This window comes from Saccopteryx bilineata, chromosome 3 (genome assembly GCF_036850765.1).
Source record: "Saccopteryx bilineata isolate mSacBil1 chromosome 3, mSacBil1_pri_phased_curated, whole genome shotgun sequence".
NCBI lineage: Eukaryota > Metazoa > Chordata > Mammalia > Chiroptera > Emballonuridae > Saccopteryx > Saccopteryx bilineata.
The window spans coordinates 127098460-127119888 of record NC_089492.1 but is presented as its reverse complement, the minus strand read 5'-3'; the positions used below and the strand labels follow the sequence as shown (position 1 = coordinate 127119888).

At 47.5% G+C, this 21429-nt stretch overlaps 1 protein-coding gene across 2 annotated transcripts in view; it reads left to right on the top strand.

Moving 5' to 3' along the window:
* ADD2 (adducin 2) overlaps window positions 1-21429 on the top strand; it is a 117023-nt gene that overhangs the window by 44796 nt on the left and 50798 nt on the right. The window contains exons 1-2 of one of the 2 annotated variants that reach the window (XM_066267342.1): window positions 13750-13830; window positions 18250-18367. The gene's annotated coding sequence lies outside the window, so the exon portion shown is untranslated. Of the gene's footprint in view, window positions 1-13749; window positions 13831-18249; window positions 18368-21429 lie in introns of those variants that run through there. The other variant, XM_066267341.1, reaches the window with a different exon arrangement.

The window sequence follows — 21429 nt, the reverse complement described above, 5'->3', positions numbered from 1 at the left end:
CAGCAACCCAGGGGAATAGCAGAAAGCCAGCAGAGCTCAATGTACATCTCTCCAGGGGTCTACAGAGGGGTTTGCCTTTTCCCCAGAGGCCTGTCCACAACTCCAGCAAGAGATTGTATAAGCCCAGATGTCATTGGTCCTTCAGGAATGACTCCGTTAGAAGGGCCCTGAGGTGTCATCTCGTTGCACATTGGTCTGAACCCTCTCCTTCAGTTCTTCCTGTGCCCTGCCTATTTTTCAGGCACGACTCCAGGGGCCGGGGATACAGTAATGAGCAAAATCAGACAAGACCCTTCCCCTTAGAACTTCCAGTCTAATTTTTGTTTTTACAATTTTGTGAAAGCCAGCAGATTTCACTCAGTAAGCTTTTCCCCAACCACTCTCAGCCTTTCCTGTTATTTCTCCTGACTGGCAGCCTTTTGCTCAGCCCCTCCACCCCCACCCCCCGGGAAGCAGCATCCTGAGGCTGTAGAAGTGTTCATAGTGGGAGCCTGTCATCCATGCTTGTCCTAGGAAATACATGGCTTTAGGCGACCCCTGTGTTTTGGTCGTTCGACCCCCGCCAGGGTTGCAACCCACAGGTTGAGAACCGCTGTCCTAGGCTGATGTTCCCACTTTCCTTCCTCTTCGGTGCCCCTAAGTGAGCCTCTAAGTGGCCCTTTCCCCTACTCCCAGGTGTCCAGGGTCCACTGTTACTAAAAGGTCAGGCAGCCTGTATCCTCACAGTTTATATCCTATGGTGCTCTATGTTCTCTTCAGTTCCCTGACCCACCAATCCCTGATGTCTGCAACGCTCCAGGGAAAAATCTTTCTCATTAGGTCATACCGATGTAGATAGGATTAGCACATATCTGCTCAACTCTCCCAGCAGTGCTGGCCTTTAAAAAGAGGAGACATAGAAGCCAAATGGACCTCTAAGTGAGCAGTGGGGTGAGGGTGTGTGGGCAGCCTGGTGGGACGGAGGGCAGAGTGGGCCAGCCCCTACTCTGCACCAGGGGCTTGTTGGCCTTGCCGTTCAGGCCCACACACACTCAGGTCACTTTTCCTACTAACTGGCTTTTTCTTACAAGTGCTGTGTGAGCATACATGCGAGCACTATGTCCATGCCTTCCACTTGAAGTGCCTGAGCTGGTGCCATGCTCACACATCCCGTCCTGCAGCCCCGGGGAGTCACACCGTTCTCCCACTTCTCCATTTACACAATCTGGGAGAAAAGGATGCCTCACATGTATTATTCAACGGCTGCAATTTGGGAAAAAAATAGAATTCATTTTCTTGGTGGTATCTTTCGGTACAAATTGTAACAATTGCCTGTGGGACTCTTGAGAAATTATGAAGTGTTAATTAGCAGAAGCACTGTGTATTTAAAATATATGGCATACTTAAATAACTATTAAATTAAAGCTACTTTTCAGAGTTGAGAAACCATCTGGTCCAAAAATCTGAGGAGTTGAATTTGTTGCATATTTTAAGAAAAATGTTTAAATGCTTCTAGACATGGTAATTTTGTGTCACTTTTATTTCCTTAGATATGGGAACTGGGGCACAGAAGCAGGTAGTGACCTGGCTATGGTCACAACCTTGGCTACTCTAACTGATGTGCCTTCATCTCCCAGAGAGGTTTAAATTCCTCCTCGTGCCCAGAGGGCATGTTTAGATTGTGAAAGGACTGGTTCTAGGACTGTGGTTTTCCTTAGAAGTCATGTATTTCAACCTTGATCCCAATGACTTGCAACTCTTTTGGCCGAGAAGTGCAAAGCAAGCATTATAGCCGTTTTCTGCAGAGACCAGGAAGACAGAACCAGGAAACCCAGTCCCGTTGCTGACCGTGAAGTATCAGTGTCTTTCTTTGGACAAATCACATACCCTCTTGGTTTCAGTTTCCTCATAGGTTTAATAAAGGGGTGAACTGTGTATCAGTCATGGTCCAAGAAGGAAAATAGGAACCCATTCAAGTATCCCAGTAGAGGTCATGTAGTGCAGGACATGTGCAGGGGTCGTGGAGGAGCTGAATGACGGCGTGCAGAGGCAGCCCAGAAGCTAGCTCCAGTGGGAAGTCCCTTCCACTTTGAGGCTGGAGGGAGAAGGGGTGGAGGTAATGTGATCCCAGCCCAGGGGCTAAGGTCACTGTGGGAGCGGGAACATGGTGGGCCTGTCTGGCAGGAGCTTTGGCAGTGGAAGGGGTGTCACTTGAGGCAGACAGTGAGGGAGGAGATGCCTCATGTTCTTCCATGGTTGGTCAGTGCCTCCTGTTGTCCCCAAGCCAGCAGGAAACCAGTGACATGGACCCTGCAGGGGTCATCAGGGAAGGCTAAGGAGTGATGGGCTAAGGGCCGTTCAGGTTGCCTTTCAAGTTCTCTGTAGTCTTGACAATCAATGAAAGCGAGAAGTTCAATGTGTCCTTGAGGGTTTCCCAGGGGGAAATCAGGCCAACAAGGCTGGAGTGGTCTTTAATGAGACTCTCCTACTCCCACTGTCAGAAACAAACATTCCTAAGGTGCACTTACCTTTTTCTGCAGTGGGCTTGGCTCTGCGTGGGGAAGACAGATGAGCCTGCAGGGATGGTGTCTGCTGTTGAGAGAAGAGGAGATTTTACAAGGAAGGACAATGAGTGAGACAGAGGAGACAGGACAGAGGGCTTCCTGTGGGTGGAGGGCTAAACCCAAAGGCAAAGCGGTCAGAGGGCTTCACCCATGACCAGAGGTGGCTACTGTCTGTGTAAGGATGCTTTTCACCATAAATAGTTCACAACAGGGTGGCGTCCATAGCAGGCTTTCCTGGAATGTTTAATATTTTTACACAAAGTGTCTTCAATCAATACCTGTCAGACTGAATTGGTTTGAGATCCCCGCACCTAAGGTAATCCGTCCTGAAGGAGGGCAGTGGGATTAGCCTCACACTCAGTCAGCCCCCGGCAGACTTCTCACACAGGCAGGCACTTCAGCTGCAGTAGAATTTGAGGTGCTAATGGACCCTTCTTCTCTGGCTTCAGGCTCTTTATCTGTAAAGTGAGGGGGTTGGGTGTGTTTTCAAGGCCTTCCCAGCTCTGCCTGGCGGGGCCCGCCCAGACCCTGGCAGACAGGTGCAGGAGATGGCTCTTGAAGCCGCGCCAGGCAGAGAGTGTGTGAGGTATAGATGGAACACTTACACGGCCATGGACCCTGTGGTCCAGTCTGAGTGTGAGGCTTTGGCATCAGGATGGACTTAAGTAACCAGAGGATCTTTGTAATGATTCAAGGTCCTGCATTCTTGGACTGTGAGTGGGGAGTATCTAAACCACAGCAACATTTCTTCTAAATCCATTTTCTCAGCCACTGCTGCCCTCACACCCCACATAACTGCTCGTGTTTTAATACCTCTCAACACGAGGTATTAAAAACCCACTGGCTTCCTGGAGGGTCCCATCCTCTGTTCTCTTCCCATCTCCCTTCCCTGTCAGTTCTGCATTATGGAGCCCCAAAAAGCCAATGCCGTGAAGAGGGCTCTTCTTGGAGAAGCTGGGAACACTCACGCACTCACCATTTCTGTCCTGACTCACATACAGAGAGGAGTAATGGCAGAAAAAAAATGCCAGTTTGGTGACAAATGGGAGTCACTGAAGCTGAGAAGAGAGCATGAGTTAGACGCTGGAGAATGGAAAGACCTTGGCCAGGGGACGAGGAGAGGTCTGGCCTGAGCCAGGCAACTGTGGAGTTGGGGCTGGCATGGGTGGAGAGTATCTGCATCCCTGGGGTAGGCGTTTCACGTATAGGAAGAGCGGGATGGCACCTCAGTGCTACCTGAGGAGCTTAAAAGCCAAGATGACTGTATCCTGTTGTCCAGAGAGAAACGACATGGTGCCACGCCCGTCCCCGAGCCCACGGCGCACCCTGGAAATCAGTCCCCATGTTCTGTCTGACTGAGTGCGAAGGAGGATGCCAGCTCTCCCAGGGCATCGCCAGCCAGCCATGGAGTTGGTACAGGATAGGCCTGTGCCCTTCTTGGCTATAGATGACAGGAAGGTGTGGGTGGCTTTTGTGAAGCACTTTACAGATTAACCATGTGTGTGGATGGATTGGAGGAGAGGTGTTGAAGAAAGAAATCGGTGAGTAAATGAATGTAGTGAGAATTCAGATCAAGGGATATCTGTATGTTCTGCCCATTCCTACATTGGACTTAGTGGACCAGCTTTAAATTTTAAAAAAAATTTTTATTTATTGACTGATTTTTAGAGAGAGAGAGAAAGATTTATTTTTCTACTTATTTATGCATTCATTGGTTGATTCTTGTATGTGCCCTGACCAAGGATCAAGCCCACAACCTTGGACGATGCTCTGACTAACTGAACTACCCAACCGGATTGTTGTTTTTTTGTTTTTGTTTTTGTTTTTACAGAGACAGAGAGAATCAGAGAGAGGTATAGACAGGGACAGAAAGACAGGAATGAGGAGAGATGAGAAGCATCAATTATTAGTTTTTTGTTGAGACTCCTTAGTTGTTCATTGATTGCTTTCTCATATGTGCCTTGTCTGCGGGCCTTCAGCAGACCGAGTAACCCCTTGCTCAAGCCAGCGACCTTGGGTCCAAGCTGGTGAGCTTTGCTCAAACCAGATGAGCCTGCGCTCAAGCTGGCGCCCTCGGGGTCTCGAACCTGGGTCCGCCACATCCCAGTCCGATGCTCTATCCACTGCGCCACCACCTGGTCAGGCTAAAAACTTTTTTAAACTTGGATTCTTTTAGTGGGTAAAGCTCACCCACTCCCACCCTTATTCTGGGACACTTGTACCAGTGGCCTCTCCTCTCATCTCTACTCCCAGTCATGTAAGAGCCCAGGCTACGTTACAAGCACATCCTTGTCTTCTCTTTGGACCAAGTGTTTTTCACTCCATTAAAACATTGGGGAAAAAATACTGATTTATAAGTCTCCTTCCTATTTACTGAAATTAGGAAACTGGGATTCTGTCATTTTTCATTCTCCTAGGAATTTTTCTGAGCCAAGGATGAAGAAACCTTTTTTCCCTCCTTTTCCCCCTCTTCTAAAAGGATGAGACCACTTCTTGGTTGACCCTGTTAGAGAGTGATGACTGGAGCAGTCAGAAGCCATTAGCATCGCCTGTGAGCCACTGTTCAATTCATCAGCATCGACTGAATCCAGGGAGATGGGCAACCAGAGGTCAATGACTTGCATTCAGTCTATCCAGCTGAAAGCTGGGCTCCTCCATTGTCACAGGGGCCCAGTGTGATGGCTGATTAGATCTACAATTTTCTCATCTTGTTCCAGGGGTTTCCTTTGTCACCATAGTGCTGCAGCTGAAAATATGCTTTAAAAATTCCTGCTACCATCAGCATCAGCATTATCTAGAACATTTTTTTGAGGGGCCACCATTCTGTCGGCAGCAAAATGTCACCAGGCATTAGACCGGACTCAGCAACTTGGTTACTCAAGTTCTGGCTAAGAAAGAATTCAGAGTTGAGACTCAAACTAGAAGAGAAAGTTTATTTAGAAAATCAGAGAGGTGCAGAGGCCCTTGAAGCTTAGGAAAGAGGGAGAGAGAGGGAGAGGTTGGGGGGGGGAGGAAGGGGGAGGGAGGGGGAGGAAGAGGAAGGGAAGAAGGGAGGAAGAAAAGAGAGAGAGAGAAAGATATCTGCCTTGGGAGACGAGAGGAGGAAAGGCACAGATGTGCTCCAGAAAAAGGGAGAGAGAGTGTGGGCTGGGTTTCTGTCTTAAGGGTATTTATCTGGAGGCCCGGTGGGGGGAGGACTTAGTAGAATTTTATCAGCTTTCCAGGTGTGCCCCCTCAGGGCTGTGTTCTCCACTGATTGGTTGGCACCGGGAGGGTCATTAGTCAATGCAGCTGGTCCTGATGTCAGCCATGGTGTTGCTCCATCTGATTTTGCTGCTTCACTGGGCTTGGAGCTGAAACACAGCTGAGGCCTAGATGTCACCTCCAGGGGTTGATGCTTAAGGGAGTGGTCACCTAAGGGCTTGTAGTTTTGCCTGTTGCTAGGCACCTGGCCTATTGTTCCTATTCTGCTCATGCCTACCTCACTATCTACTACAATTCAATCCACTACAGGCTCTGTGGGAACATCCCAGACAACATTCTTCTGAGACACCTGCCAGTGCTCACCCGTCTCAGCTGCCCTCTTGGTGTCCTGATTTACCCAGACTGCTGGAAACTGCCAAATAACACCAGACTTATTGTTGCCTCCTCTTTGACATTGTCTTCTGTGTTTGGCACAGATGAAACCATTTGATTGCAACAACCCATGGGGTTGCTACTCCCACTTTACTGATAAGGAAACTGAAGCATGGGGTAGTTCAGTAATTCACAGGTCTCACAGCTAGTAGAGGGTCACGGGATACCAGCCAGGCAGTCTGCACCAGAATTGGCACTTTTCTCCATAGGTAATAATGCTGCTGAAATTATGGAGGGTTCAAAAGGTGGAGAAGATGGCACCAGGGCCCTTTAGAGTACTTTCCTGGGAGGCTGTGCACAAAGAAGGCCAAGGTGGAGTGCGAGCAGCTGTCCTGCCTCACAATGCAGGGAGGTTGGGGGACTACCTCCTCAGCCATTATTTATTCCACCCCAAACCTTTGTCATTTAATACTGCATAGGCGCATTCTTCCATGAGACAGGTTGTTATGGCTAAATGCTTTGTTAGTGGGGGGAGGGTTGTTATCAAAGTAGATCTTTGGATGGATGTGTAGAATGGCATATACACTTTTAGTCAGATCACGCCTTGGGCTAACACATTTCATTTATTTACCCACCAGTATGAAACCTCATTTAATTTATTTTAAATGCCCTTGTTTTGAGAGGTGAGAAGTGGGATCACTCCTTGTATATACCCTTCATGATTTTGGTTTGCAGTCCTTTGCCACCTTCATTTCCCTCGGACTGGAAATCCCATGCCTTTCTCTTGAATTCCAAACTTGACTGCCAAGAATGGTCAGTGTGGGGCAGCCGTGTTTGGCTTGCTCGCGGGGTTACTGCTGCAAGCCCTTTGCCTGATTGGTGCATGAGTGCGTAGCTGCACCGTGTGTGTATGGCCTATGTAAGGCTATGGGTGCTTGTGCTCAGGAGGATTGCGAATGTGTGGATTGCCTGCTCGCCACTGTGAGGGGCCATTTTGCTGTTTGTTTGCCTGAGAGGCAGTTTCCCCTGCCTGTGTGCTTGCCCACTGTTGTGAGACTTTATTATATGGAATGGTCCAACCCTTTCCGGCTCTGCAGTTTTTCTACTGTCTGCCCAAATTCAGTGTGAACCTGTCTCGCCTCGGCTACCGGTATTACAGTCAGAAGCCCTTCCCAAGGCACAAGCATGTCAGATATAATGAATGGCCAGGTCAAGGGAGTCAGGGAATTAGTTGGAAAAACCCGCATCCCAGTCTAGGCATTTTCACTAGAGATGCAATTAGTATTGTGACCAGCACTGGAAGCTCCAGATCACCTGCTCAGATGAAAAAACAAGCAAACAAAGAAAACCCCCCACCATTTAAACCTGCATATTAGTCAAAAATCTACCTGTGTCTTTAATCCAGAAATTCAGCAGCAACCATAGCCTGCCTAATTTTATTAAAGTCAGCTTTACAGATTCATTGAAATTCCCTTGAGAACACTTGCTGAGGCAGTCAGCCCAGAGGTAGCCTTGCTGGCAAGATGGAAGCCAGCCTGTGATTTTAAAAATTCAATTGTAACAATGTCAATAGACCACACAAAGAATGATTTAATAATAGCACCTAACATTTATTGAGCCCTTATTATTTCATCAGGCCTGTGCCTTTGTGTAGTATTACTTCATAATCCTCTGAGGAGGTAGTTTCTCTTTCCATTGTACAGATGAAGAAACTGAGGTCTAGATAAATGAAGTAACTTTCCCAAGGTCACCCAGCTAAAAAGATACAGAGCTGGGATTCTACCCTGGGCTCTTAATGGTCTCCAGAGCCTGGATTCTTAGCTACAATAGTGTATTCTGGTGCCAACTCCCTGGGCCCTACTGTCCTGAGGTAGCTTTGGATTCCTGTTGAGTTATGTATCACCCCCAGCCCTGCCCTCCACAGTAGTTCTTAATTTTCCCTTTGCTTTCCTCTCATCTATTTACTCCCAACATTGGGACAATGTGGGGCAGGTCTGGATGGCAGATATGGGAGGGTTCCCGGAGAAAGGGGATGGGAGCCAGCAGTGGTTAAGCACTTACTACGTGCTAGTCCTTCTAGTGAACACTTCTAGCCATGGGGGTTTTCATCAACCCAGCAGATCAGAAATCCAGGTAATGAATCATCTTCACTTTCACCTCATCTTGTTGCCTTTTAAGCTCTGGCCTTCTCGTCCTAGTCTGCTCTTGCCTTACAACACTGTGCTCCTGAGTGAGACCTTATGGAAGCTGGGCATATCAGTCTGTCTTCCTCCACAGATTTTAGGACACTGTGCCTAAAAGAAGCAAGACTGACAGCCTACAAACCTGTCTGCTGAGAAACCCTGAGTGAGGGAGTCATGGGGCTCTCCTAAAGCCTGTGGCTCCTGTCTCACCCCTTAGCATCCTGACCCAGAGGATGACCTACCACCCTCCCTGTGCTGTGAAGGGAAGTCCCAAAGTTGGTAACTCTAACTTCTAAGTTGGGTTCTCATACTTCACTAATTCTAAGGTACACATTTTCCCCCACATGTCAACATCTCTGGAAATGGAATGTGTTCCTCAATTAATGACTTATAACTATACTCATCTGGGGTTCTCCCTTCTTAGTGTTGATGTGAGAAACATCCAAACCTGTAGAGAATTTTAAGGAGAGGATGCGAGGAACATTGGACAAGATTCTGTGCTCTCTTGAGGGTTAATACCCTTTTCAGGGGGTTATTACTTCTGGCATTTCAAATATGTGTTAACCTAGATGCATAAGACCAATGGTCAGGGCAGGCTTAAAATCTTTCACTAAAGAAGTTGTCAGCCTGGGGCGTGACTACCCACCATGACCTGCCCAGTTAGGAATTTATGATCAGATCATCCTGTGACATCACTTTCCATAGAACCCCCCCCCTTTTTTTTATCACACTAGTAATATTTAAAATAAGGCCAGGTGGTTCAATGGATAGAAAGTTGTCCCACTGGGCCGAAGTCATGGGTTTGATTCCTTGGTCAGGGCACATTTTAGAAGTAACCAATGAATGTTCAACTAAGTGGAACGAGTTGATTCTTCTCTCTCTTAAGTCGATGGAAAAAATTTTTAAATGATGTATCAATCAATCAATGATGCCTTAGATTTAAGGTACAGTGATGCCAATGTTTACTTTTCACCTTATTATCATTTGATACTTGGGCTGACATCTCTCTGATTTCACTCTTGAGACCTTTGTCAGAAGTCTTCCTTGCGCACCTCCCCTGTCATTTCTTCAAGCTGGAGGTGCCCGGGAAGCAAGGTTGACTGAGTCTCCAGGATCTGATAGCCCTCAAATTATTACCATGATGTTTATCATGCATTCCCTTGTTTCTAAATTTTTTTCAAGAGTTTAATGGAATCTCAGGAAGTTATAAAGCAGAGGGTCATATTTTAATATTTGTGGGCTCACCAAAGTATTTATTTCCTTGAGTCTGATGTTAATAGACTAATTTCCCCACCATCTAGAAATCAGTTTGGTTGAACTTCATTAAGTTTTCTGTAAAAGGAGCACCTATTTTATAACCTGGATGTGGGATCCAACTGGTTTCCTTGGTAGTTGTCAAGGAAAGTGATCTTAAGTGGACTGATTATTAAGGTAATTGCTATGGCCAGGTTAGGGCACAGATTGCCTGGAGGTATTAAAAGTCACCATTCATTATGGGTGGACCACATCTGATTTCCAGAGGCCATGTGGTTTCCTGGTCACTTTTTTGCTAGAAGCTATTTTCCCTGTAGGTTGTATCTGAGGATACTTGATTTCACATTATTTGAGAATAAAGGAAAAGAAAAACAATTAGAAGTGTCTTGAGGAAAAAAACTTCATAAGAAGATAAATGATCTGAAAGACTCAAAAGAAGCCTTTGCTTCTTATGATAATCTGCTTTAGGAATCAGAAGAAAAATGTCAGAAAACTATTTGGTATCCTTAATATAGTTTAAAAAGACATGGCTTCTAAGAAGTAGAAAGTCAGTCATAGGAAAAACAGACTAAGATGAAAAGGTCTGAAGTGAAAATGGAGATAAAATAAGGAAAGTATGCAAAAGAGAAAATGTTCAATATCATAATTAAAATCAGTGATGTTGAAAATAACATTGACAGTCAGAATGCAAGGAAAATGTCAATAATAAAACTAATGAGAGGACCAGAAATAATATTGTTTATCAACTGTAATTAAAAAATAAAAAACTGGCCCTGGCCGGTTGGCTCAGCGGTAGAGCATCAGCCTGGCGTGCGGGGGGACCCGGGTTCGATTCCTGACCAGGGCACATAGGAGAAGCACCCATTTGCTTCTCCACCACCCCCCTCCTTCCTCTCTGTCTCTCTCTTCCCCTCCCGCAGCCAAGGCTCCATTGGAGCAAAGATGGCCCGGGCGCTGGGGATGGGTCCTTGGCCTCTGCCCCAGGTGCTAGAGTGGCTCTGGTCGTGGCAGAGCATCGCCCCCTGGTGGGCAGAGCATAGCCCCTGGTGGGCGTGCCAGGTGAATCCCGGTCGGGCGCATGCGGGAGTCTGACTGTCTCTCCCCATTTCCAGCTTCAGAAAAATAAATAAATAAATAAATAAATAAATAAATAAATAAATAAATAAAAAACTAATGCGAGGAAAAATGGAAAAAAATTAGAGAATGGAGATTCAACGTATGGATAACTGGTGATCCTGAAGAAGACACTGGAATAAGTGGAATGAAAAAAACAACTCTAGAGTTAATAGAAGACTTACCTTGAACTAAAGAAAAGGTATGCATAGTTTTCAGGGTAGCATACTTGCTGTAACAGCAACTTTAATTGATGGGCTGCCTTCAGTGACATCTGGCCTCTTCCATTTGGTGTTTATTACATCCCAAGGGTTTCAAGCATTTCCACTGAAGCCTCTGCAGCCAGCAGGGAGGCAAAAAAGGAAAAAATGTGGAGAAAGCACCTGTGCTCTTAGTGACCTTGGCTACAAGTGATGCACATCACTCCTGCTGGCCTTCCATTGGCTTACATTTCCTGTGGCCTTATCCAGATGGGAGGCGGGATGGGATACACGGGCGCCCAGGAAGAACAGGAAGGGAGTCTGGTGAGCACATGGCATTGTCTCTGACACCTGGATATGCACACACACATAGGGAGGCATAGAGAGAGATGTTGAAATATATAGTTCTTTCTTTGACATCTTCATGATGAAATCCAAACCAGGAGAGATCATAGGGAGGATCATAGAGAGGAGTAGAAAGTAAAACAACATGCTTTCTGTCTTCTCCATCTCGTTCCTGACACTCTGACAGTGTGAGCCTCACTTGTTAGGCTTTTGGAATGTCTTCACACAGATGTTCCAGAGGCCAGCTGGGTTGCCCATGTGAGTCTTTGGACGCCCCTGCCCTTTCATCTATTTTCTCCAGTTCCCACCTTCCCGCCTTCCTGGCCTCCTGACTCACTTCCTTTCCCTCCCCGAAGTCAGCTAGTCCCAGGGCTCATTGGAGTTGTAAATTTTTAGAGCTTTCTTAGTCCAGAAAGAGGAGGGATGGCGTCACATCCTCCTCCAGACCTAGATGCAAGGTGTTCTTCCAGTTTTCTCTTGTGCTCAATTAGTGAGAAAAAATCCCCCAACAAAACCAATTTAAGAAAGCCAGCAAAACAATTTTGACCTTAATGTGCTAAAAGAACATTTATTTCTACCTCTCTGGCTAGCATATGGTTTATTCTATTAGAGAAGACCACATGATTCAATAGCCGTTTCCAGGCTTTCTTGGCTGGGATAGGGATGGGGACAAGGTAGTCCTGCCACTCGATTCAGTGTATTACAGTTCACTTTCCTACTGAAGGGTATAGGTTAACAAATTAGGCCAAAAAGCAGAATCAACTGTTTTGTGTTCGAACTTGAGCAAGGTGAAAATTGTCAGATTATAGCTGCATTGGCTTTTGGTATTGTCTGCCTGAAGGCAAGAGGTAGATACGATGACCCCTTAAAAGTATCTGTGAGATTCTAGGACAGCCTCAGGTGTGGAACAGTGAATTAGAGGACATGTCAGTTCAATTAGACAACCTTTCTGATGAGCTTTTATCCACATAGTGTGGAAGTTGGGCTGACCTCACTGAAGGGACTATTTGAAGGTTAAGCCCAGCCATTCTGCTAGTTCAGCGTTGTCTCTGCATCACCAGGGCTCCTGAATCCCCTTTTCTTTCCCTTTCATCGAAGGCCTGAAGTCCGCATGGTTTTGTGATTGGTGGCAGAGGTATCTGACAAGTGGTAGAAACTCAATGCTGGAGCCTAAGGTTGAGATCTCCATGGAACCCATCATTCATGAGCCTCTATGAAGTACTGGTCCCCCATATTGCAATGATCTCTCTATGAACTCCCCCTGCCCCAACTCCATCATGGGCCTTTGACAGCAGGGCTTTGTGAATTACATCCTTTGGTGTCCCTGTGCCAGAAATAAGACCCAGAATTATTGTTTAAGGTGCTGACTAAATCCTTGGAGCTTCTTCCAGGAATATGGTGCCCGGGCCTTGGGCTCTGGCCCTTTGTTGATTTGCACTCCCCACCTGGCTCCCAGGCTCCTGGCATCTCACCTTCATTTGGATGAGGGGAGGAAAGTGTGGGGAAGTAAAAGAACAAAACAGGTTCTGGAACCAGGTGGTGTCAAACCAGACACTGCTCTTCACCAGTTCTCTGACCCAGCTCAAGTCCCTCCATTTTCTGGAGCCTCAGTTTCCTCCCCTGAAAACCAGGCTGATGGGCCCTTCCTCCACTGCTGTGCTGATGAGAAGGGCCCAGCTCAGCACCAACCCATTTGGGTTCAACAGCTCAGACATTATTCATTGATTGAATAATGTCTTCATTAAGGGTCTAAGGACCATCGCCCTCATAAATGTGGTTCCAAGGTGCCCAGTCTCCTGTTCTAAAGAACACTGAACATTTTTATTTATTTTCAGTTTCCTGCATTATATTGAACTTAACAGTTAATTATATAATATATATTAACTGAAAATGAATGGGAGAGGGGGGTTTGAAATGAATGTGTTCAGTGCTTATTGGAAATATATATTGTTTTCATCTTAACAGACTGTGGGACTATAGCAAGCAGGGTCCAACTCTCCTTCCTTTTGGGAATCTTCCCTCTCGTGCCCAATTCTATAGTAGTTCTTACTCACTCCCAGGCAACAGTAGGTACTCGACACAATTGTGCTTGGCCAGCAAGGGGGAATGGAGCTGAGCAGTGCAATTCCAGGATAACAGAAGAATGGAAAAAATCGCCTACCAACCACCAGAGTTTGAGTCCTTTGCTAGAAGCTTTTAAAATTCACTGGACTTCCCTGGGAAAGTATGCGTCTGTGATGCTCAGAATTGAGTGCTTCTTAGGCCTACAGCAGCCAGGGGATTAAAGATTCTTCTAGCCAAGGGGGGTTTCCAGAGATGGGCAGAGGGAGGCTTGATCATCTTTCTTATTCTTCCTTTCTTCTTTTAAACTTCTAAATGGTTACAGCAGTTAATACCTGATGTAGAACTTTGAAAAACTCAGCAGCCTGTGAAGAAGCTGATGATAAGCTCCACCCATAATCCCACCGCCCAGAGGTGCAGGCTTTCTCTTTATCTGAACAGACCAAGCAGGGTGTGGTCCAGTCCCTTACTCAACGTCTCCATTACTCCGCTAGTCACAGCAGCAAGGCAGAGACCAGCTCCTCCCTCACAGCTGGAAGTGTCATCCAGGGGTCGGTGAGTTTGGTCTCTGACTTTCAGAGTAAAGCTGGGAACAAATCCTGCGCTGTCCTTGGCTGGGGCTGACCCATGGGACTGGGGACCAGGGCTTTCAGAGGCTGGCACTACCTCAGGGGTGGCGATGCCCGGGGCAGTGGGGGGAGCAGCTGGGACCCAGCATGCCTGGGACAGACCGTCTGCTCTTGTCTGGACACCTCCCGCTGCAGTGGCGGGAGATGGCACCACCTCTCGGTGCTCACAGGTTTAAACAGATTTTAACAAAAAGTCAGACAACTTGGGCATCTGTTATTCCCCTTCTAGACCTTCTGCTTCTTTTATCACTGTAAGGAATGATGCATAGAAATGCGATTTCTTACTCCAGTGATTCCATGTACCATCGTCTTCAGAGGGACAGGGAAGAAAATGACCTGTGACAGGGAGCGTCTTTCATGAATTGCAGTCCCCAGCTGCTCTCTTAGGATGGTGAATCCTGAACAGAGTCCTTGCTGAGTAGGGTCAAGAGTGTGAAAATGCAACTGGGAGATGCTGAGAGGGAGCTCCCGGGCTTCCCTGAGCAGAGAGCGAGGGTCCTGGGGTGGGGGGCTGGAGGGGAGAAGCAACAGGGACAGAGAAAGGACAGGGCTGACGTGGGGGGCCAAGGGGGCTGCGGCACACGATGTATGGTGCATAATGTTACCTTCTTTTGTCTCCCCATAATCAGTGTTGTGCAGCTGGATCTGGTAGTTTGAGAGTTGTAATCAATTGCTGGAATTCTGTTTCAAAATAGACAAGAGGAATGGCTGCTGGAAGGGCCCAGCATTGGGGTTATATAACAAAGAATGTTGTGTTTTAGAGGAGGCGATATAGGCCCTGGTGCACCTGCCATGTGGCCTTCGTGAACACTCATCACCTTACCCAGAATGAGCTTGTTAGGGGCTGTCTCCCCACACTGTACCAGGAGCTTCCCTGGGGCCCTTCTCACGTCTGGGACCCCAGGGCCTCGCGGTGCTGCCTTGCTGAGCAAGCCTAACTCCTCCCAATTCATTGTCAAGTGTTAGTTGGACTTATATTTATTTAGGACCTACCTGGGACCAAGTTCTATGGCAACATGGGGAAGAGAGAAATGCTGAAGACGCAGGCTTTGCCCACTCGGAGCTCACGGTAATAGATTGCTACTGTGGAACTGTAAGCGGAATGAAAGAGGGAGTGACCGTGACTTGAGAGCCTAAGGGACGATGTGTGTGGTGGGGAGGCTTCTGGGAGAGGACAATCTGAGCAGAAGGGAGAAGACAGAGGAAAGAGTGCTCCAGGTAGAGACCGGCATGGACCACCCACCAGGTGGGAACCAGCCCTGAAGCACCAATGACAGGCAGGGAGGGTGGGGGGGCACTGAGAGGCCCATGGGCTTTGTGTGCTGCTAAGAGCTTGGATCTCATTCTACAGGGTGGTGGTAGTCCTCAAGAGAAAGGGGGTGGCCAGAGCAAGAGAGCAGAGCCTCTAGTCCCCTGGCCAGGACGGGTGGGTTTGAATTTTCAACATGGAGCCTGTGTTTGGCTTGGAAAAGTGAATTCAGAATTAAAATTTTATATTTGATAGATGTAAAAAGAATACCTGTCACTTTTGTAATGCAATCTAAATTAGATCAAACTTTGGCTAGAGGTGTAGGACTTAGAGGAAAAAATGGTAAAGGAATATTGCCCCAAGCGATGGGAGCCACTGATAGTGTTTAGTAGGGCACTGACAGGCATGGACCATATTTGCATTCTTATTTTTTTATTTATTGATTTTAGAAAGAAAGAGAAAGGAAGAGAGAGAGAGAGAGAGAAACATTGATTTGTTGTTCCTCTTATTTATTCATTCATTGGTTGATTATTGCATGTGCCCTAACCTGGACTCAAACGGCAAACTTGGCATATAGGAATAACACTCCAACCAGCTGAGCTGCCTGGCCAGGACCCATATTAGCATTTTTAGAGCAGCGACTCTAGCTACTGATCGGATGAGGATATGAGAGAAGAAAGACTGGGCAGAGACTATGAAAGGGATGGAGAGATGTGGGCTTGATTCAGGGTGTCTCTCTGGACAGGGAGATATTTAGGACACAAAACCAGAGAACCCAGTGATGGTGAGTGTGCTGGGTGAGAAGAGGGAGGAGTCCAGGCTGACTTCAGGGACCCTAGGTTGGGTGATTGGCGGGGTGGCGGGCAGAGAGGAGGAGCTGGCTAGGGAAGGGTGGCTCTGGGGTGGGGTTGGCCACAGGGTGATTTCAAGGTGGCCGTGAGACATCCAGGTGAGCAAAGGCCCCTAAGCCTGTGACTTATCCAGGTTTATAGTCTAGTGGATAGCAACTAGGGTTGGAACCCCATACCCTAACTCTTCCACCTCCCAGCCCCACTGAGAGCAGGGAGCCGGCACAGGAGCCCTGCCTTCCGGGAGGTGTCAGGTGCCCTGGCGGCTGATGTGGTTGTTCTCACTGTATGGAGTGCCCTCCCCTTGCTTCTCAGCTCTGCCACAGGGCCTGGTGGCTGGAAGCTGGCACAAGCTAGGTTCTGGAAGCACATGCTGGGGAAACCAAAGACTAATGGGGAGTGATGCTGGCCTCGATACCACAGCAGGTGCAGGCTCAGAGGGATGACAGGCCAGAGTCCCCAGAGGCGCACCTAGGGTGGCAGCCTTGTCTGGGTTGCTGGACCATCCTGAGCGGCCCTGGCATCAGGCCTCTTTCTCGTCCCTCCCCACATTAAGACTTGCTGATCCGGTGCCTGTCCTGATACTGCTCAGCCTGACTCTGCAAGCAGAGATTTGGTACTGCAGGAGAATGTTTCACAAATAACACATTTGCCTTCAATAACTCTTGGGCTGTTTTCATTTTAATCTGGATAACCCCATAAGCCAAGGAATGAAGCTCTAACAGTGGAATTTGAACACTGAGGAGATTGGGATGGGAATTGTTGTGTACTGTGTGTACTTACCTGAGGGTATGATGTCTATCTTCTTACATGGGTGGTACAAGTCACTTCTGGGGGCAGAGGTGAATTCTTTCATTGGATCTAAGAAGTAGCTCAGACTCTGAAAATTCAAACCTTACCAAGTTAAGAGACAAACCTCACACTTCTGTGGCAGGGGCTATTGGGAAAGGGAGGAAGTTGGTGCTTCAGGTAAAACACCTTACCTGGCTGTAGGATTGTTCCTAGGTAGAATCAGTGACCACCCATCCAAAGAATAGCATTCAGAGGTATGCCAGCAAACCCCACCCTGGAGGCAGCCAGCCCTGGAAAGGAGGGCTCCCATGTTGGTGGGCATTGAATAGACATAGCATTAAGTGATGTCTGTGACCCTGTTCTAACTAAAAATAAAACCAACGAAACAAGAGTTGCAGCTGGCCACTGACATGCAGAGCATGGAGAATAGCTTTTGGAGATCTCTAAGTCCCTAACAAGAGGCGTGAGCATCAGGAATGGCTTCAGGGGCCACCGAGGCACTGACATGCTGAGCCCTGGGTGCCTCAGGCACACATATCTACCAAGACAATTCTCCTTGCCCCTCACTGGTTGGATAAGCCTTTCCAGATGCTCTGCCCTGGGCAGCAGTGGGTCAGGGATGCCTGACTGGTAGGCAGGACAGGCAGGCCTGGCCCCCACGCCATGGTGGGGGTGGGGGTGGGCCAGAGGGGCTGTAGCCCTGGATGAGACAAACATCTATGGTCAGAACAATAGTGTCCCAAGTGAAAATGCACAACAATCACTTGCCTTCAAAATTTTTTTTTCAATGATCAACACTTTGAAGACTTGGATTCCCAGGATTTTCGGAGCAGTAAGTCGACCTTGTTTTTTAGATACAGCAACTTACCATTCCTGCTTCAGTAGTACTTTATAACCTGCTATGCAGGTGTTAGCTGGGATCCTTTCTTCCCCGCGCATTGTACAGGAAATCGTTTTTGAATCTACCAATTCCTGGCCTGGGCAACACCAAAACCCTCCCACTTGCCTGGGGTATGATATTCTTCAGGCTTCTTTTGTCTCTTGGGCTGCATCCAAAAATCACTTGCAGGCATATGTGAGTTTGGTGGCTGTCCGTGAAGTACTGGGTGGGTGTGAGGAAGGCTCCTCTCCCTCTGGTCCGGCAGCCGCCAGCCCCTCTGGGCTTGCATTCCCCTCCCTCCAGCCCCTCTGGGCCTCCCTGAAAATCCTGGCTAAGGGGTTTTCCACTTCCTCTCTCTGAAGGGAATTTTGATCTCAATTATAAGGATCATAAAGCCTTTTAAAAAACCATTTTATAGACATAATTTGCTTTTAAAATAAAAATTTATTTCAAGTTCATTATAAAGAATTTCTCAGCAGTCCTTAAAATAAATCCACACCTAATGGTGCAAAGTTGGGTGCAAGCGTCATGGTGGTGCAGACAGGCCCTGATGGTTGTCATCTTTGTGTTTTCCAGTTTCCACCCAGATGTTTGAAATCCCGTAGATGTGGATGGTGTCCCCGAGAGCGGAGCAGGGTGCACAGGCTGAGCACTGAAAAGAGGCAGCTGGACACCAGGCTGGTCCCGTTTCCTGGTAATCAGTCGGTGGCTTTGGGTGGTGATGAGGGTGGGGCATACTTTTTAGTGGGATCTATTTCACCAGCATGAGCTTTCAGACACTCAAGTCATTGTAAGAACTTCCCCAATCATGCTCACTCAAGAGCTGCCCTGGAGTCTGATGGACCTTAGGGGTCACTGTCCAACCCTCTAGCCAGGGCGGAAGCCCCTCTACAGCTTTCAGAGTCACCCAGAGAAGAGAGAGCTCACCACCGAGAAGGCATCCTGTCTGATCTTCCCGTAACTGGGCACTTCCGGCTGGTGGCAAGTTCGCCCTCGCCCTCAGCTAGAGTCTGCTTGCCTGCAGCAACCACTGGCTTTCTGGTTCTGGCTCCCAAGGCTCTAAGGAATCAGCCTAATCCCTTTTCCACACAGAAGCCCAACAGATATTTGGGGACGGCTGGGGTGGAGGAGTGCTGGTTCTGGAGCCAGAGACAGTCCTGGTTGAAATCCAGGCTCCACGATTATCTCTGTGATCTTGGACAATTTAGTGAATCTCTCTGATTCAGTTTCTTGATCTGTAAAACTGGTAATGTCTGTCTCATAGATTGGTCCTGGAAATGAAAATAAATCATGAATAGAAGTTGCCTGGTGCTGTTTTGTCACCAGTTCTCTGACACCCACCATGTGTCCTACAATTCAGTTCAGTTCTGACACTACCCAGAGTCAAAAGGCACATGCTGCTCTCCTCTGAGCCTCGGCCTTCTGCTCACGCTTTCCTCTGATGTCCAGGTTGCCGTGTTCTCGCTGTCTGGTTGGAGAACGAGGCATCCCCATCAGTCTTTTCTACATGCTCTTCTTTTTGTTCATATAGCTCAAGACTGAATTATTTGTTGGACTAAAACATATAATTACAGTTATTTAGTGTGCACCTGTTTACAATTGAATCATAAGCCTCTCATTACTCGAGTTCTTAATGGTAAGATGATTCTAGCCTCTAAATGACACATAATAAGAGTAAATGCTTAATAGCACTCGCTATGCACCAGGCACTGTTTCAAGTGTGTATGTCATATACATTAACTAATCTACTCCTCAGATCAACATGAAGTAGTAAAGAGTTGCAATCTCTATTTTATATGTGGGGAAATTGAAACACAAACAGGTTAGGTAATTTGCCCAAGATCACACAGCTTGTAACTGACATACATAGCTGAAATTTGAACTCATTGTCTTGCTCGAGAGTCCATGTTTTAACCACTAGGCTGCTCTGCACACAACTTCGATCGCCTAGGGAACATTTTGAAAAGGGAAGGAAGGAGCATAAAAGGATGGCTTCTGTTGTCATGGTGAGAGAGTCAGGCTTTCTTCTGGTGCTGAGCTCTAAGAAGCGAAGGCAGGCTCGGGGGGACATGGTGGTGTGGGCTCCTGTCCATCAGGCCCAGAAATTCTTTGTACCTGGTGCCTCAGGAGGTGGAGAGCTGCTTCAGAGCCTTCTCAGACCCATTCCTTGGAAATGCAGCCACTCCAAAAGGAAGCCAAGAAAATCATCCTTTTCCTGCCTGGATGGAAAGGATTCAGACCAAGAAGGCTCAGTACCAGACTGTGCTGATCAAAAATCCTAGTTCTGGAGAAGCTGAGATTTCAGGCTGTTATGGAGCTTGTGGGACTTGGAGTCATAAGGAACACAGGGATCTCCAGGCTCACATCCAATGTACCCACTGGTGGAGTGGGGGAGGAGTTGCTTGTTGCTATTTCAAAAAGGATTTGAGGCTGTGAAAGTGTCAAGGAGTACTAAAAGGGGTGGGGTGCAGTGGCCGAGCTTCTGGAAGAATTTTGGTCTGCAGCACTGTCTGCCCAGAAGAATTGATTGGGTGATGACTGCATGTTTGCATGGCTCTGATGCATTCCTATTATGTTTGACCTTGCAATCTCTCTCTCTCTTTAAACTTAAGAGAGGAAGGGAGATAGACAGACTCTGACATGCATTCTGACTGGGATCCACCCAGCGACCCCCACCTGGGGCCGATGCTCTGCACATATGGGGCCATGCATCCAACCAGGCTATTTTTAACACCTGAGGGGGAAGCTCCATGGAGCCATCCTCAGCACCTGGGGCTGATGTGCTAAAACCAGTCGAGCCATGCCTGCAGGAGGGGAAGAGAGAGAGAAGGGGAGGGGGAGGAGTGAAGAAGTAGAAGCAGATGGTGGCTTCTGCTGTGTAACCTGACTGGGAATTGAGCCTGGGACATCCACACACTGGGCCGACAGTCTACCACTGAGCCAACCAGCCAGGGCACAATCTCTTCTTATTCCCCAAGTTTCAGGGTTGAGGCTAGGTGGGAGTATAATGGAATTGAAGGATTCTTAACTTACCCCATAACTTGGGGTTGACTTGAACCCAAAAGGAAACTGTCAGTAGGTCATTTGTGTTCTTTGCAGATGTTTCTCTTCTGGCATTTGGCTTGAGGGACAGGCACTGGGAGCAGGGGAATTCAGGAAGGAGGTCCCTGGCTCCGGGAAACCTGCATCCTCCATCGTTCTGTCTTTTCTACATGAATTGGTCTCTCTCTATATAGTGTCAGAGCTAGAAAGGGCCCCAGAGGTCATTTTGTTCACATCCTCATTTAGGGATGGACTAAGTGAGATCCAAAGAGGGAAATAACTTGCCCAAGTTCATGCTGCTAGAGAATGACAGAATTAGGGCAAAATTGCAGACTCTGCCTGCTAGTCCTGAGCTAAATCCACCTGCAACATTTCTGGTGGACTCATTTACTCTTTCTTCACTTAGCTGAAGAATCTGGCTTTAAATGTTAAGGAGTACAGCCTCAACCATTCTAGCAACCTGACAAATACGTTTCAACATATTTCTTTAGAGAACAGTTTTGTTTGATTTTGGCTGCCACTTCCAGTCTCCCTCCTTCCTCCTCCATCCCATGGACATGACTGGTAAGGGTGGTGTTGGTAAGGGGATATCTGATGAGGGCTTTCATAAGGAGATGACTAATTAGTGAAAGAATTAAGATCAGAGGTCATGGTTTGGTAAACTTGCAAAAGTGGGATTTAGTGGTATTTGGAGTACTCCTGCTGTTCCAGGTC